The sequence below is a fragment of the Symsagittifera roscoffensis genome, chromosome 9 (assembly GCF_963678635.1).
Source record: "Symsagittifera roscoffensis chromosome 9, txSymRosc1.1, whole genome shotgun sequence".
NCBI lineage: Eukaryota > Metazoa > Xenacoelomorpha > Acoela > Convolutidae > Symsagittifera > Symsagittifera roscoffensis.
The window spans coordinates 40,486,241-40,504,932 of record NC_087070.1 but is presented as its reverse complement, the minus strand read 5'-3'; the positions used below and the strand labels follow the sequence as shown (position 1 = coordinate 40,504,932).

At 43.3% G+C, this 18,692-nt stretch overlaps 2 protein-coding genes across 2 annotated transcripts in view; one reads left to right on the top strand and one right to left on the bottom strand.

The window, feature by feature from the left end:
• Positions 1-18,692, top strand: part of LOC134854594 (structural maintenance of chromosomes protein 4-like) — a 402,174-nt gene that overhangs the window by 552 nt on the left and 382,930 nt on the right. The window lies entirely within an intron of this gene.
• LOC134854596 (neuronal calcium sensor 1-like) overlaps positions 1-18,692 on the bottom strand; it is a 393,660-nt gene that overhangs the window by 342,873 nt on the left and 32,095 nt on the right. The window lies entirely within an intron of this gene.

Here is an 18,692-nt window from a genome sequence, read left to right as displayed (position 1 = left end):
AAGGGGGCAAATTTAGTATGGTACCTGTTGATTTTTGATACCACCCACAGTTAATTTCCTGCTTTTGTCAATACTAATTTTCAAATCCAAAAATGCCAAATTTTCCGTTTGTGTTTGGTGTCTCTATTGTGAACTGTGAATTTTGATGTAATAATTTTGCAGCCCGAAGCATTTTTTCAGGATCAGCCTTCACTGTTCTCACTATATCGTCAGCGTAACGGAGAAATAATTTAGCTTGCTGCACTGCGTTATTTTTCTCTCTTATTGCGATACATTTCCTACAGTTCCAGACGGTTTAATTTATGTTTCAATACTCATCATCTGATATATCACCGCATTTTACGTGATACCAGTTCAAACAGCATTCACAGTCTACACCTTTTGACTTGTACGTGAGTTTCTTATTGCACTCGGGACAAATTCCGTTGAGATCTTTCTCGGGCAAAAACATTTTGGGATTATCCCTCGATAGTGCAGTTTCGTACTGCTTCAGCCAAATATTTGCTTAAAAAAACGGCAGGAGATGCCCCCATTGCCAAACCATCTTTTTGAACGTACCATCTTTCATTGCACTTGAAATGGACTTTACTAACTGCCAAGTTCAACAGTCTCTTCATGGTTTTCGTAGCAATTGGTGGTTGTTCATCTTGCTCATACAGTTTTCTCAGAGCTATGTCTATTGCTTCTTTCAGTGGAACAAATTCTTCACATCTAGAGATATCAAATTTTCATTGTGCTCAAGATTAGTGCTCTGTAAGATTTCTCTCGCATCTAGTGAGTTGGTTTCGATGTTTGCGCCCTCAAATTTTTCGAAAAAATTTGAAAAAACTTTGTTCAAGTTATTATAAGAGGTATCAAGCAAGGAGAGGACAGGTTGTAATGGGGTATTCACTTTATGCACTTTCGCCAACCAAAAAGCCTGGCGGGCTGCCCCCAGTGGACCTCATCCTTGTGTAGAGATTCTCACTTAGTTCGACAATTTTCCTCATAGCCAACAACTCCTTATTGATGTCTCTTTCTATCTTCAAAACAATCATATCACTTGTTCTTTTACTTTTGCTGAATTGACTTGAATCTAATGTATCCGACAACTTGTTTTCGTTGGTTTCCTTCCTGATTACACAAAAACCCACGCCTTTGTCATACGGTACCGCAACTAATCCATTACTCTTCAGATACTTTCGCGCTTTCTCAACGCCTTTGTTAGATGGTTTTTGTTTCATCCTTTTAGCATAGGCTTTTGCCACAGCTTCGATCTCACGAAGGGCCTCCCCGAGGACTTTACAATTTTTGAGATCCAATCGAAAGATGTCATTGTCGGCGAGAAAAAGTGTCTCATCCAATTTATCCCTGATGGGATGTTTCGGCCCTAATGCCAAGACTTGTTGTACCCAATTTAGTAATTCAACATCAACAAGAGCTCTTACTGAACCCTCACCTTGCTTCCCTAGAGGTCGGTCTTGCCTTTCTGATAGTTTCATTAGCTTCTTCTGATGGGTCTTTTTGACTATTGTTGTTTGTCTTTGTCTCCTAAGACTTAAGTATTTAATTACCGAAGGCCAAAACTACTCATCTACACCCCTCTGTACTGCGCTTCTCGCCTTTTCTATTTTGACTTCACTGTCCTAGCCTTGTTTATCTCCGTTTTTAGAAGTTTAGTCTGAAAACTCTGTAGCGCATGGTTCGAAAACACCCCAATTTCCGGTACCTTGAACCTCAAAAAATCAAGTATAATGCCGTTTTCTAGACAAATTCTCAAAATTTTAACACGTTGGTGACAGTTTATAGATTTAACTTATATTGACACATAATCACGGACTAATTTCCAAATGAGTTTGTGTTTTAAAGTCCAAATCAAGATTGGAGGTGGGAGTGCAACTGTGCTCTTTGGTTTGCAGGCCACGAGGAATAAAACTCACGTGACACAAAGCAACACAAATAACACAACTCTAACTCACCCTCTCCGTTGAAGCCTCCTCATCAGTTGGACCAACAGTTTCCTGGCCTCTGTTCATCAGTTTTCTTTTCTCTGAGCTCCTTCTCGTTTGAGATTTCTTTTTCGTGTTTGAACGAAGCTTGGACAAAACAGCTGGAAGGTTGTCTTGGTGTTCGAACACAATCCGCGAAGACTTTAGCTCCAGCTGGACGTCCTGGGGCAGTGCCTGTTATTCGTTGACCAGCTCCGCTCTTCTCTTCCTCTTTGAAATTCAGTAGAATTTAGGTAACTGACGCCGGCCAGTCGTTAATAGGTGTAACATTCGCCCAGAAATACATATCGACGGTAAATGAAGCTAAGCTATAAAACGACTGGCCAGCGTCTAAACTAAGCTCTACTTGATTTGCCTCGTCTAGTTCACCACTGAGAATTGCTGTGCCACCAAAGAGGGCGAGAGTAGAACAGGGGGTTCAAACAAACCAAATCATGCAAGATCTAGATGGGATGAAAGATGAGCTGGAGAGGACCAGAAAGGACCTGGATGAAATGAGTAAGACCATGCTCACTACGGAGGAAGACAGAGACATGTGCAAGGGATTGTTTGAAGACTGCAACAAAAAGCAGGGTGAAGAAATTGAACGCTTGAGGCGGGACTACAAGGAGTGAACGGAGTGGTTGGCACTGACAACAGCCGTGGAAAAAGTGATACCTGCAAGGAGTATTCCTCGTGGGCAGTCCCCGATGGAGCTCTTGACGCCTCGAGAAATGAGTCAAACGGCAGAAACGCGACTCCCAACTGCAACTGGTCGAGTGACAATCCCGGACCCGAGTGATACCTTAGGTGACCCAGTCGCGGAGCAGACGATGAGGAAGCTCATAGAGACAGCTGGACGACTAGTGGCCAACACGAATGCGCCAGGTTCCGGGGTGACTGCACCCTATGGAACGGTCGACGATACGGGCAGAGTACAGCTCTCCCAAGAAGTAATGACCAATAGGGGAGTTAGCGATACAATGCAACCAATGGGGAGCTCAAAAGTCCCAGACAGGAAGATACGAAAGATGCCGTCGAAGAAAGTGTCCCGGGTAATAGATGTACAAAAGAATAATCAGTTGAAGTATAACTTCACAGGAGTTCCGGAGGCGGCTCCGAAAGCTTGCATCAATCGAGCGACCTGGAACCCGGCAGTAAACTTGCAGCAACCACCACTGGGGACATCACATCTGATACTGGGAGACAGCTTGGTCAGAGTGCTCTCAAACTTGAGGACCTCCTGGATCACCCCTGTGATGGCTTTCGGAGGCGCGATGATAGCCCAGTTATTTCGGATGGTGGAGTTGATGAACCCAGGGAGAATCCCTAGTCTGATGATCCTGGTGGGGACAAATAACATCTCGAGAAGCTCAGATGAGGAAGAAGCACTATGGGAATCAATGATGGTGTGCTTGTTTACTACTCTCTGGCAGAAGTTCAACTGCGAGGTATTTACCTTTTGCACTATGCCAATGAACACGAGGACATTGACTGCAGCAGGAAGAAGGCACAACGAAGGATTAATCAGGTGAAACAACATCCTAAGGAATCTTGCAAGTCGGAATACCGAAAGGATGATCCTTATGGATATCGAACTTGAGCTGAGGGCTATGGATCAAGCCAGGCTGACTACTGACGGCATCCACTTTGATAGCATAGAAGGACAGGCTTGGTTGAACAGATTCTTCCAAGAGCGATTGGATGAATTGGAAGTAGAACTCTTTGACACGGGATTGCTGAAGGAAGAGGGAGCATCAAACGAACCGACAATTACCACCTTTGTGCCTCCTAACCTGGAAACACGCTTGGAAGCTGGGACTAGTCTCAGAAAAAAAGTTGCTGCGCCTTCCGTGCCAGAATCCGACAAACGAGTGGAGTTTGGATTGGGATTCTCAGATGAATTACTGAGATCGAGCTTGATGGTAGTGCGGGAACTAATGAGACCATCGTGGTGTCCTAGTTCCAACGCTGGTTCGATAGTACAGGCAACACAAGATTAGCAGAGGGAACTAAATGCAGACTAAAACCTGCGTGATCTTAATATCATATATGTTGTGATGACAACAGCCTCTAAGACCAACGGGGAAGACAAAGTGGAGTTGCCTTGCTGGAGACCAGAAGACTGAGTTAAACCTGGTAGCTGTCTGGCAGAAGTCTGTATACTGGAAGGTCACATTTGTGGAAGTCTAGATTGCGTGAAAACCCTGGAGAAACATTACAAGCAGTTGACAATTTTGTTTGGGAACATTGTGATGAAAGTAAGAACGGAAACGAAATTGATTGCAGATTGTCATGGAGGAACCGAGGTGAAGCTGGTGACTGCACTAGGATTCTACAGTATGTTTGGTTCTTTAGAGTCACTATTGAATCTAGAACAGAAACATGAGATGGTCACGGCCATCAGTGTACAAGTGTTTTCAGGAGTTTTGCAGACTGAGCAAAAGCACATAGGAAAGTGGAGAGAAGAGATCGAGGCGGAAATGAACATCAGACACAATGAAACTTATCGCAGATCATAAGGAGTGCGAGATTTGGTGGGATCGACATAAGCTCCAATGTCGAAGAGCAGATACCCAGAGCACTTCGTAGCTGTGGATGTAAGAAGTACGAGAACGATCGTTGATCAAGCCTTCTCAGTGCCAAAGTGTGTAAGAATAGCGATAATGTCGGAAAAGTCTAACGAGTTACTGTGCAAAATGTTCTCAGCAGTTCCAGAGAGAACTAAGGAGGAGTTGGAATCGATACTGGGAAAGAAGTTCATGGGATACGTCAGTGGGAACTTCAGTGACTTTGAAAGACAAAAACAGAGAGATCAACCGTTACGGATTACAATACAGTAGATGAGAATGATGAAGTCCAGCGAGTGATGGTGGAAGTGGAACCACTACTGGAAGCTTCGGGAAGCGTAACTGGAGGAGCATCATGCTGACACATGACGAGTTTCCTTGCCATTGCTTGCTGCAAACATGGTGGTACCCCGAACGTAGTAATCTGGTGTTGATCTGGGACTCTGGAGAGCTGCTCTCCATGGGTTTACCAGACTCATCACGGCCCATAACAATCGTGATAGTGGGAGATATGATGGCGATACGATGGCTGGAAGCTCATGCGAAGGAGAACAACTGACAGGAGGCACCAACGAGAGAACAGTTGCGGAAATTGGATTGTCTAAAAGATTTAGATCTTTTTGAGACAACGTGCAAGATTCTGAACATTCCGATGGAAGTAAAAAAAGATATGGGCAAGAAGACGACTGATGCCATGGTTTAGAGGCAACATGACTGCATGGTTGTACGAGTATGTCAAGAAGCATATGTCGAAACACGGCAGAGTGTACAGTGTGTATCAGCTGGATATTGGGGCAGGATCTTTCAAGTGAGCTTTCGTGACTCATCGGAACGCAGTGACCACCGCTGTGAAGAGAACTTCTAGGACAAGTGAACGTAATGGAAGGGAGAAAGAAGAGATGTTGAAGGAAGATATGGAGATAAACGTGGCGTTTTGCCTTCACAATAGCTTCTGCAGGATCAGAGAATCTAACGTGGATCCCCTACCTTGTTGTAAGCAAAAGGTAGAAGAGCAGAAAAGTTGGAGGACTGCTTCCAACAGCGTCAGAATAGCTAACGATGTGTTGTAAGAAACTGAAAATGCAGAGTCAATGTCGCAGGAGGAGGAGATGGATCATTGAAAAATGGCCGGAAAACAAGATGCAAAGAAAATTAGAAGAAATTAGAAGTTTTAGAACTTCTAAACGACGAAAAAAAGAGGAAACAAAGATGTGACGAAAGAGAAGAAGTTAAAACTCAGAACTATGTGTGTGACAAAAACTCAAGTGAAAAACTAAGCAACAAAGTTGTAATTGAAAACTGAAAGAAAACATTTAGTTGAGCTTTGAACATTAAAGAATTTGTTACATTTATAAATTTGTATTTTGATTTTAGTTAGTGGCTTTAGAGACACTTAATATCATTTAGAAAGGCTTGAGCAAAGAGTATATTTAAATATGTGGTGACATGAAAGGCTTGAGTAATCTCTCGAAGAGGCAGATTGTATCATTGTTCTTTCTTACCACAGAGTTCCTTAGTTTTAATATTCAGGATCAATAACAACTAAAATATCCGAAAGGAAGAAGCATAGTAGGATAATTTTAGATTGTTGGTTGGAAGGACTTTCCTGCAAACTAAAACCTTTTAAAACCTAGGAGAAAAAGTTTTGAATCAGGGCATTGACATTGGAAGTCAGAAAAAATGTTTTATCTTAAGTCATATCCTCGAAATTGCAGATTAGTGAAAGAATTTGGAAGGCTATAGTAGTGTAGTATGATGCCATTTATATTCTGCAGTGAGTCGATATGACGTGGATAAGAGTAATTTCGTGCATTTTGTAAATTCAGTTCGATGACACTGTACCAATTTTACGAACATTGCGAGATTCAATGGGGACATTGACCGGGCTGTCCGGGGAGTATGTGACAGTCGACCAGAATGGACGAAAATGCAGATTCGGCAATTTCGAGCTGTTAGCCGCTAACCTTCCGAATTAGCAGTTTTGAAGGATTAACAGTGTTATTGGAACGATTAGTTAAACTGGGAAGGCTAGAAAATTCTGGTGATTTAAATTTTTAGTTTGAGTGTTTTGACCGAAGCCGAAAGCAGTAACACTTTTGTCGACCCGAAGTTAGAAAGACCACAAAAGAACTGGCTTTGGTAGAGACGGTGAAAAGCATGTAGAGCTTAGTTTAGACGCTGGCCAGTCGTTTTATAGCTTAGCTTTATTTTCCGTCGATATGTACTTCCGGGCGAATGTTACATAGATGTTTTTCCACGGCTGTTGTCAATGCCAACCGTTCCGATTGCTCCTTGTAGTCCCGCCTCAAGCGTTCAATTTCTTCACTCTGCTTTGTGTTGCAGTCTTCAAACAATCTCTTCCACATGTCTCTGTCTTCCTCCGTTGAGAGCATGGTCTTAGTCATTTCATCCAGCTCTTTTCTGGTCCTCTCCAGCTCATCTTTCATCCCATCTAGATCTTGCATGATTTGGTTCGTTTGAACCCCCTGTTTTACTCTTGCCCTCTTTGGTGGCACAGCTATTCTCAGTGGTGAAGTAGAAGAGGCAGCCTCGCTGTTCATCTCTTGATGCATTTTCCTCAACCCAGGCTAGGGCTTGGAGGGCAAAGGCATCTCACCTGGTTGGTAAGTCCTAGAACTTCCCAGTCCAGGCTAGTTCGCCAATTCACTCCCTGAGAGAGCCCTGTTTCTCCACCTCATCACTCTCACGTTCGGGCGGTCTAGTACTCCCCTCTCTCCGTATGCTGCCATCAATAGGACTTCCATGGGGCGGTCCCCACGGTTGTCATGCCCCAAGATAATTATCAGGGCGGTCAGCAACATGGCTACCTCTGGGTCCTCCAGAGCGAAGTCTCAATCCATTAGCCGACGATAGATCGCATCTACCATCGGTCCTACATATGCCTCTGCCAGGTCCATCAATTCATCCAAGTTGAAGTTATCTATTCTTTTTTCGGGTTCAATTCAATTTGATTTAATGATTTGACTCAAGTGAGTATTTAAACGATCAATCAGGATCTACAAAAGAGGTCACGAGTATCACACTTGTCCGTTTCACCTTAACTTCTCGTTGAAATTTGTTTAAAACAGTCAAATAAAAAGATTTTGATCCTAAAATTTATTAAAATCAATCGGTCTCTAAAATTTTGGAATTCGATCTAAGATTGGACAGTCCAAACTCTGGATCTATTCCTAAGATCGTCATTCAGTTGTTCGTGATCATTAACTCCTTTTTACCCAGGATCTTAAAAACATAACACATAACATAACAAAACACACATATCACACACTACACATACTTTAGTCTGACACCCTCTTGCATATCACCTTAACGCAGCCTATATTTAAGTAATATTTCTTATGTAAGTATACTTGTATTTTAGTACCAGAGAAGATTACGTGTATGAGCGCGTACAGTTCCCGAGGATGCATTCGTCCTCTGTTCGGATCGTACACTGGAAGCGAAAGCTCCTTCACATCCCTTTCCACGAGGAAGTCTCTCAATCTCGTCAAGGACAAGACTAGGTTTTCCGGGTCCACGTGCCGCTTCTCCGTCGCCCGTGTCACTAAGAAACAAAGGTATTTTCCCGGTATCTGTGACACCGCCGGAGGCAAGGCTGCTACGCCCCCTATTCCTGGTCTTTGGTTCCAAAGGAACTCTATATTTTTATATTGAGTTTTTATATGTTTTTATATGTTTTTGAAATCTGCTGCTAACGCTATCCTAAAACTCATGTCTGCTGTGATTGCTATCGCACAAGTTGTATTTGTGAGTATGGAATCGTTGTCCGTTAGTATTAAGCTACTTGAATCATCATTTGGTAAGTTAAAATATGACTCAACTACCCTCCCTATGTCCGGTTTCTTAGGGTCCTCGCCTGTTTTCGCTTCTAAATCTCCTGTCCCTCTTGCTATTCCTAATTTTTTTATTAATAAATTTTCAGTGTGGGTAAATCCTACCCCCACTCCCCGAACAAAAAAAATCCATCGACGTCCCCGTCGATCGCATACCGGGTATCAAGTCGAGATTGGAAGCCGGAATGGGTATTCGCCCCCCCCCTGGGCAGCCCAGGAAGGATCTTCTCGTTAGGTTTTCCTGATGTTCATGCTTTCACGATCTACATCTTGAATTGTGACACTGGTCTCCTTTGGGTCCGACGTCATTTCGTTCAGCCATTCCAAGACACGCAGATTTGTCAACTATTGTTCGTACGATTGCTCGTCGTCGAATTCTACCTCGGGTCTTGACCGGTCATCGACCCACTCATCGTCGTGATCATCGACTATGTCAATGTCCTGTGACACAGTTATTTCTTCTAGACCCACTACTTCTTCCCCTATCTTCTTTAGTTCTAACCTGTCCACTACAAAATCGTTGCCGTAAGGGTTATATTTCCTCTTGGATTTTGTCCTGTCATTCTGTCGAGTCTGCATCGTTAACGAAAGATCTGAATCCAAATTCTTGGGAACTTCCCTTTGTTCAGGGTCTTGCCAGTCCTCCTCTGCGTAGTGTAAAGTTTCATCGTCTGCTTCAATCACCTCATTTGGGTCCAGGTCCAGTGGTGTACTTGTTCCTTCCTCTATGACTTCATTTCAATCGTTCTTTTCCCTGGTGCCCTTCTAATTGAGCTCACAAGAAGGGTACAACATTAGATAATCCCCCTCTTCCATGTCTTCAGGTATACATCAGTCTTCTGTCGATGGATTGTGTGGCTTAATGTTTTCGTAATGAGCGGCTCGGCCAGTACTCAGTCTATAGAAGCGTCCCTCCTGGTGTACCTCCGTAATCATGAAGGGTCCCCTCCATTTTTAGGAGCTTTTTTGTTCCTCTCGTTGGTATGACGTTCTGAAATACCCATAAGTAGTCCCCTACCCCTAAGGAAAAAGTTTTGCAACAGCTGCTTTCTTGTCAAATTTTTTCCTCTGCCTTGCCTGTGCCTGCTGAGTATTTCGTCTACATAAGTCGTTTAACTCCTGCTGGCGTCTTATTACATCCCTTACATAGACCTGTGGTGACGTCCTCTTAGCCTCATACTCTGGGTAGAAGAAAGTCAAGGGCAAAGACTTCTCGTGCCCGGTTAGCATCATATGTGGACTTACTCCGGTGGTGGAATGTTGCGTTCTATTGTAAGCTCCCATCTTCTGTGAAAGATATCTGTCCCAATCGGTCATGTACCTGGAACAATATACCCTCTGCATCGACACTATTGTTCTATTTTGCCTTTCGACTAAGCCATTCGTCTAAGGATGGTATGTCGTGGAGTGAGCCTGAGCCACCTGCGAACGTCGCATTAGCTCTTTTGTAAGTTCTCCCACGAAAGATGTTCCTTTATCCGATTGAACGTCATCGGACAACCATGTCTCGCTATCCACGTATTGATCAGGTGGTCGCACGTCTCTTCCGCTTAGGCAGTTATGCAGGGCACGGCCTCTGCATAGTTCGTGAAGTGATCTATCATGACCAAGACTTCATTAAAACCACTGTCTGTCATGCATATCTTCCGGTGATCTATCTGCACCACCTCGTTGAATTCAGACGACTCGATCGATTGTAAAGGAAATCACCATTTCCTTGGATCCTTGACCTGTTGGCATGACAGACATGCTGTTACCCACTTCTAGCATGCCTTTTTCTTTCCAGGCCACTCAAAGCGCTTCAGGATCCTCTAATATACTTTGTCGATCCTCTGATGGCCCATCTGATCATGCGACCTGAATAAGAGTTCTGTTTGATAGAGTTGCGGCAACACTATCGAGTTATACTTGTATAGAACTTTGTCTTCATCTCTTCTCTTGCAAGCCACAATCCCGTCCTTGTTCAATTATAACCTTCCCTCTTTCTGCATAAAATACTGTCTCAGAATGCGATAACTGTCTTCCTCGAGGTCTCCTTTGTCCGGAGAACCATTTTCGATCCACCTTTTCGGGCTGCTTGTCATGCGGTCTTTTCTGTGCGCTCTTAGTAGATCCGAGAGTCTGAGCCATCAGTCTTTGAAAAATGGCCGTTGCGTTGCACAAGCCGAAGGGCATCCTCTTCCTCTGGTAAAACCCCAATTCACACGATAATCCGGTCTCTTCTCTAGCCTTCTTCCGCAGAGGGACCTGCCAGAAGGCAGAACCCAGGTCCAATGTGGTGAAGAACTTGACATCACCAATTTTAGAGAGGCTCTCGTCTATTCTCGGTATCGGGTAGGCATCTTTTATCGTTACCGCGTTCAAGTAGCGAAAGTCGCAATAAAACCTAAGCTGACCCCCTTCTTTTTCGCCATTACTACCCCGCAAGCCCAAGGCGATTTCGAGGGTTCTATCGTGTCGTATTCGAGCAACATTTCTATTTCCGCTCAGCACGCTTCCGATTTATGTGGCGTCATTCGTCTTGCGCCTTCCCTATGGGAAACGGCGCCTTCATCAAGTTCGATTTCGTGTTCGACGAAATTACAGCAACCGATATCCGCCTTATGTTTTGAAAATACATCCGCGTCCCGATTTAAAAACTTCCGAAGCAATTCCAAATCTCCCTCGCCTATTTTCCCTTTTAAATGTTCTATCTCCGGCAAAAACGGTTTGTCAGACTCGAGTTCATATGACGAGGGCCGTTCCGGAAAATTCGAGCAGCACGTTTTGGACTTCATTAAAAAACAATTTATGAATAGATTTAAATTCATTAATTCTTATAAAAATTTTTGTCTTTATTGGCATGATAAGGACAGTCTTTCACACTATGTTTCTTCAAGTTTCGTGTCTCTTCATAGTCGGTCCTCATCGGCAAAGCGTAACCAAGTTTCTTTCCACGCTGGATTGAAACCGTGGTGTCCAGTGTGTTCAATAACACACTGACACACAGTCCGTTTCGAGTTACCAAGAAGCTCCGGCCTAAAATCACTGAATTTTGACTATTTGGATTCGGTACCAAACAAACCTGTTTACTATCACTTAACGAATTTAAATTTCTCATTCTAAAAATTGCTACTACTGCTTGTCCCGGGTGTAATTTTACTTTTCTGTCTGAAAAAAATGCACCTTATACTCGTCTGTTCTTAATCTATTGATTGGTTGCTTAACATACTTCCGATCCGGGTTCCTAATCCTTATTAGACCGTTGTTCAAGACAATCATCACGTCAAAATTCCTGACAAAATCTCTGCCCAGGATGAATTGGTCGGCGTTGTCCAAATTCTCTACCACCAGGAAGCTCATCCAAAGATTCCGTCCTCCCATTGGAGGACCGTTATTGTTGTTCTTCCGGCTACGTATATCGCCCCTCGATTGGCTGCAGCCAGTCGGAGATTCGTCGGAATTAGATCTTCCCTCGTGAAGCCCATTCCTTCCCAATCTTGATACGGTCCTTGAGACTTCCTTGCAGCGCCCATAAAGCTTCTTTATGCGAGGGCCACCAGTTATTAGTAGTGCTCGCACAGCTCTCGACTCAGTGCGTGGCTCCACCTGCCTCAGATAATCTGCATATGTGTCCAAATGCATCAAAGTGAACTCTGATGGTTCACTCAGATTGTGTCCAAATGCATCAAAGTGAACTCTGATGGTTCACTCAGATTTCTGATTACCTGGTGTCCTGCTACCGAGATTATTGACTGTATTTTGCTTCCTTGTGGCACCATACCGAACCTCTGCTCGGAGATCACATTAAGTTTCATGCTTAAATTACTTGGTGCCTTTGTTTCCTCGACTTCTGTTGCCTCGACGGCATTCAGCTTCTCCTGTAGTTTCTCAATTTACAGTTCGAGCACTTTTGATCAATATTTTTCGTTACCAGTTCCTGTTGCACTCTATTTAGAGCATCCCTCGCGGCTGCCCTATAATCAATCTTGAAGTCATCCGCCGCAGTCACCGGTTCCAGCTCACATGTCTAATTTGTTACCGCGTGCATTTTCTTCGTTGCCAGTTCTTGCAGTTTTTCTTTTCGGCGCGCCTCCGCTTCACTTAATAGGCGAGTCTTGCTGGCTTTCACTCCCGATAAAGATTCCTCGTGCCTTGGATGCTTGATGTCTGCTACAGCATCCCAAAATTGCGGACAATCCGATTTCAAATGACCTTCTAAGTTGGAAATGAAACACCTCGGGCCGAATTTTGCAATTACTCCTCTCATGAAATCTTCATGATCGACTTCTGACGCATCTTCGTCCTCGAGGCTAAAGCCTATTGCTTTCAAGCCCTGTTTATATGTTGGGCATGCTGACACATGATGGTCCGTCGAACTGCAATTTGCACAAGAGCACATCTTGTCCGTATCGTCCCTCGGTTTATACCGGTTGTTTCCTTGGTTTGCTGGTCCGTTGTTAAAATTGCCATAATTGTTTTTGTAATATCCAGATCTCGATGGAGGTTTTGGCAAAAGATATTCTTTTGACTTGAGCCTCAACTCCTCTGGTGTTGGCGCATTGGTTGATAGTGGTGTGTAATGCGTTGCTAACATTGTTCGAAGTTCATCATTTTGAGGCTACCGCCAAGTTCATCCTCCTGTTCGACTCGTCCGGTTGGCTACGCCTTCTAAGAATCTCCAAATCGTCTCGAAACTTGTCTATCGTCTCATCTTCTCGTTGCCTCCTTTTCTCGAAGCGCATCATTGCTTGGTGTCCCTGCACCCCTTAGCCAAAACGATTTAACAAGATTTCAAAAATTTTCTCAGCAGTATCCCGCTGATATTGCTTTTTGGCCATCACAAAGTTTACGGCTGTCCCTTCCAAGTTTTTGGTGAGCGCACCAAACTTTTGCCTTTCTGACAGGTCTTCTTCCTCAAAATGCAATTTCATCACCTCTATCCAGGTGTCAATGCAGCCGTCAGATTCGTCTTTATAGCATCTTGGTTTCTTAAAGCCTCTTCTGGACTTTTCACTGCGTACATTGGTTCTGGATAACCTCGTTAGGAATGTCTCCAAAGACCTATTTAGGGGTTCAAAGGCTGTGACCATTGCTGTAGCATCTCTTGAATGCAACGCCTGAGTATCTTCGCCCCCAGATAAGGGTTCTGTATTTGGTATATCCCTTCTATCCGAATCGCCGGGATTGTTTCTTCCTTGGCTCGCATGACTCATCCCTGCGCTTGCATGACTCTCTCCTGTCCCTGGAATCACCTCTCCCCGTCGCTTGTGTGCCTTGCGTCGGTCGTTCGTTTGAAGTCTGTATATTGCCAGTTGAACTTCCTCTGAAGTGTGGGCCCCATGTTCTATTATCCCCTAAGACATAGCCTGCTGAATTGCCCCTACCTCTAGTGGATCCATATGTCCTTCTCCTTTTCTGTTGGTCATTGAAGTTCACCTTCGGCTCCCTGCTGGGACCTCCCGATTTCGGTTTCCCTTCTCTTGGTCCACTCCTGCTGCCTAGTAGCCCGTCCAACCTGTCATGATAGCCTGAGTTCGCCTCTCCATCATCGCATCTATCGTTGTGTCAAGAGTCCCAAGAGTCTGCTCTTGTTGAGTTGTCAACTTCACCATGTCGTCTCTTAACCGTAACTCTCTTTGTTCTGCTACCCTTGTCATCCACGACCAGTTCTTCGCCATGTGTTCATCCGTTCTTTCCTTCAAGCGTTCTTCGCTTTTACCAACTTCTTGACTATTGCGGTTTATTTCTTACGGCAGACTTTCCCTTTCAATGTGGACTGCTCTCTCTAGTTCACTCAGTCTTATGGACATCTGTTCTTTTTGTTCGCCTATACTGTCCGCTATGTTGTTCAAGGCTTCTTCAATTGATGCTCCGTTCTCTACTTGTGGCGTCACAAGTGGCGGTGTCACCCTGTCGATCCCATGTAGCTTTGTGCTGGTAGAGATTCGGGCTTTGATTCTCTACCTCGACGTCTTTTCATTATCCACCTCTTAGCCCTATGTTTCTATTCTCCCCAGTTCGCGTTTACGAATTTGTCAAACTCACAAAGTCTCTTGACTGGCCGGATGTGTTTGTGTCTTTGCTTATCGTTCGCACCACACCAAATTTGTCCATGGTTCCAGTCTCACTGTCGGTGTATGCCTCATTCTCCTGGCTCGAACTATTGAGGCTGACTCGAGATCCAAACCCAACTTGCTCATCATTGCCCTCTTCTTCCTCCTGGGATTCACCTTCATCTCCTGTACCCACTCCCTTGGTGAATGGAAAGATGTTTCCGAAAGTGTTCTCCACTCTTTCTGAAAACGATGAGGACGTTGCCTGTTTCTCCGTCACGCCTGCCATCATGGTGTTGTCTGTGGGAGATATTCTAGTTGCCACAAATTCAGTAGAGAGTCGGACAGTTCTGACATCTCCTCTCGGTACAGTGTCCCGGTGGAAGTGGCAAAATCTTGGCCTTGTTCTACCCGAGTAGATTAACTCGCCAGCCTTCTGTTTCCTCTCCCCTCCGGACCATGTATATCCCGGTTCTCATTCATGGCCTGGCCCGGATGGACCTCCACTTTTAGCATAGCTTTTCGCTCTTCTGAGGTTTTTGACTCCTGGTTTCAACCATTCTGCCTGAAACCGTCTCCCCTTTGTCGGTCCGGGTTTGGCCGATCCTTTCCACAAAAGGGTCGGTCATTGCTCTTGTATGAATTTCCTGGTATGAGTTTCTCAGGTATGAATTTCCTGGAGCTATCTTCTAATTTAGGTATTCTTGACTTGTCCAGACTCATACTCAATTTACCACTTCTTACTACCTATACACTCAATTCGATTGCTAGTGTCCTTTTGATCTGACTACTGATAATAATAACACAACACAGTAAATTCCAAAAGTTTCTATTAAATAGTGACCACGAATCCTTGTATGTTATCACGGTACATCGTATATACAATTTATCCACAGTAATCGATTATTAGTTGTAAGGTATGAAGCTAGCACAGTATGATGATATCAGTCTGTTTAAAAGATAGTGTGTTCACTACCCAATCTAGCACAAATATTATTGAATTAAAACCAGAAATAACAAAACAAGAATATTTTTATGAAAAACGTATGTGTTTTGTAGTTTTAGTCAGTCGCAGTACAATAGTTGAACTTGTATGTAAATAAAGAACTTTCCCTGCTTGGTGTTGCATCAAACAGACAAAACTTGAAGGCAGTAATTTTCTCAAGTGGGCGTCTATTGCACCCACCGAGTCCTGTGTTACCTATCTGCCTTCGAACTGCCCGAGCTAGACCTACTAAAATCCTCAGGGCAGTCATTTTTCTCAAAAACGTTTTTGATTTGAGTCCACACTTATGAGTTACACACTCTTGATCAATTTAGACTTAGTGTCGCGAATGTCCGAGTTTAAACCTGTTTTGTTTTTATTCGGTTTTTTCAAAAGGCAAGTTACCAGTGCAGTCACTGGTTCGCAGCCTATCTCTTAATAACCTAATATCCTTAACTACTTTCTATTCTGTTGTCTTCTTATGTTATGACAAAATGATACCACTCCGGATTGGCAAAATTGGGACCCCTCCGGATTGACAAAAATCGGACCCCTCCGGATTGACAAAAACCGGACCCCTCCTGATTGGGACCCTTCCTGTTTTGTAAAAGTTTAGACCCCTCCGGATTAGGACCCCTCCGTTTCTGTAAAAATTTAGAACCCTCCGGATTGGGACCCCTCCGTTTTTGTAAAAATTTAGACCCCTTCGGATTAGGACCCCTCAGAGTTCGTAAAAATAGCTTCTCAGAAGCTTTCTACATTTCCAACCTATACCCTTCCGAATACGTTCTCCGATGCTATTCTGCTGTTTGAATCAATTAGGAAGGGTGTGTCGTCCTTCCCAAGACCCTTCCGGATTGAAGTTAAGCCCTTTATTCGATGACTCACCCTAACGGTGAAGGGTCTTATCGCTAGCCTAGTTTCGGCTCGACTAAGGTTTTCTTGTGCCTTTAGCCTTCCCTTTTTGTCTAGAATAGCGTAAAATTGCCTTATTCAACCGTTTCTACCCTTTGCTAGGGGTGTAAGGGGTTTCCAAATTTTTTTTTATAAAACGTGAAGGGTCTACCTTCCCGAATTGGTGAATTTGCTAAAAACAATCCTAAAAACTTTCACGCTTACTTTTTTGAATATTTGATGTTTCTATTAGTAAACTCAGCTGTTTTCTAATCTAATGGTACCAAGATCAACTGGATTTGTCCAGTAGTTCCAAAGTTATTAAGCAAAACGTCTTTTTTCTAAGGTCAAAAAATTTCTCTCTTATAGGTTTCGCGTAACTTTTTTCGCAATTCTGTTCTTTTCGACCTAAAAATTATTGCTCTGAGCTCAGAAAGTCTATACTTTTCTAGTTCAATGCAATTAAAACCCGATCTAAAAGGCTCTAGTTGAAAAAAAATTGCGAAAAACTATGCTATTTGGACCCCTCCGGATTGATGAATCCACTAAATCAAACACGTTAAGTTCGATTTCTCTGTAACCCGGAAGGTTATCGGCAAACGGATTTTAAAAGCTATCGATTCATTAGTGGGCGTTGTCCGAACAACTATTTTACACTCCTAACTCAAAAATTTCAAAGTTTTTTTTTTTCATTTTATTTTGTTCTGTTTTTTTAAAAATCACGAATATTCGTTTATTTTTATACCATAATAGTTCCAACCACTTCTGAACTAAACTCAACCGGTTATACCCATTATACTAGCACAGTTACAATGTAACTCATAAATATAGTGCTTTTTTCCGTATCAAAAAAAAATGATGTCTCAAAAATCGCGATTTGTGGGGGGATCAAAATATCGCTATTTCGATCCTAAAAACCGGTCCGCTTACTGTGTTTTTCTCTGAAAAACGATTTTATAGTATTAATATGATTAATATAGTGTATATAACTAATAAAACTATACCCCTCCGTGTTTGTTCAATATCCGATTTAAGGTTTTAACTCGGAAATTCGCAGTTCGGTGAAGGGTCACTACAGTGCAGCACTGTCCAGCCCCCCACGTATTACTATCTTGTTTTTTGTACCAAAAGGGAATCAAAACTTGTTAACGATACCCAACAGTCGATTAATGTTGTCGTTGAGCCCCCTCTTGTCACTCGTTGTACTGCTTGTCGGATCAGTCTTCTTCACTAATCCCGAGACCCTTCCGGATTGAGCGCAAATCAGCAGGCCCTTCCGGATTGAGCGCAAATTAGCATTAACGTGCTTAAATACTCAAATAACCCTACAGTACAAGCCTCACAAACTAGCCACAAATTGATCGTAACGATCCTGATTGATATAAACGCCTGTAACAACAGTATATCTATCAACAACAAACGGGAGGGTCGGATCAAATCTTGTATGGGGGGATGATTTCTACTAATTTTTTTTCTACTGTTTTTGGTTTTTTTGGTTGTTTTTTATGTTTTTTGGTTTTTCTTGGGTACTATACTACTTTTTGTTTGGTTTCTTATATATCTTTAAGTGTCTTTGGTCACAAACCTCTCAGGGAACGACGGGACGGCCAATCCCCCACCCTTCCTGGTACGTGAATCTTCGGTGTTAACTAGAATGAAATGCTAGATTCGGGAACCCGGAAGGCTTCCGTGTTCCAAACTACCCTTCCGCCCCGGTGATAAGGGCCTTATTATGAGCATTTGCTCGGCGCGGAATGCTCGTTAACGGTTCTGCCGGTCATGATGTTAAAAAAGAATAACACCCAAGGAGCGCCATAAAAACATCTATGTAACATTCGCCCGGAAGTAGATATCGACGGAAAATAAAGCTAAACTATAAAACGACTGGCCAGCGTCTTAATTGAGCTCTATATGATTTCACCGTCGCTACCAAAGCCAGTTCTTTTGGTGGTCTTTCTAACATCGGGTCGACAAAAACGTTACTGCTTTCGGCTACGGTTAAAATTAACTTAATTACATGCAAAATTAGTGAGCTCATGGCTGGGTCGCAGTATTCCCAGAGCACGATGTCACTCCTAAAAAACGGGCTACTACTATTTTTTAATTTACCATTGTTTTTGTTCAGTAGATAAAATCATCATTTCCATCGAAGATGGATCAACCCTTTCCCTTAACTCATAGCTTCTCATCGTCGGAAAATGAATTCAGAAGTTAATTAAATTCAATTCAGGACATAATAGGGAAGCTAAAAGTTTATGTAAAAGGATTTCAGTTCAAGTCCCGAGACCCCTCGGGATTCCTGAATCCAGGGAAATAACACCCTTATCTTCTTTCCGGAAGGCTGTTTTTCTACCCTTCATCGTTGTTGTGAACGGCCTTGCAACGAT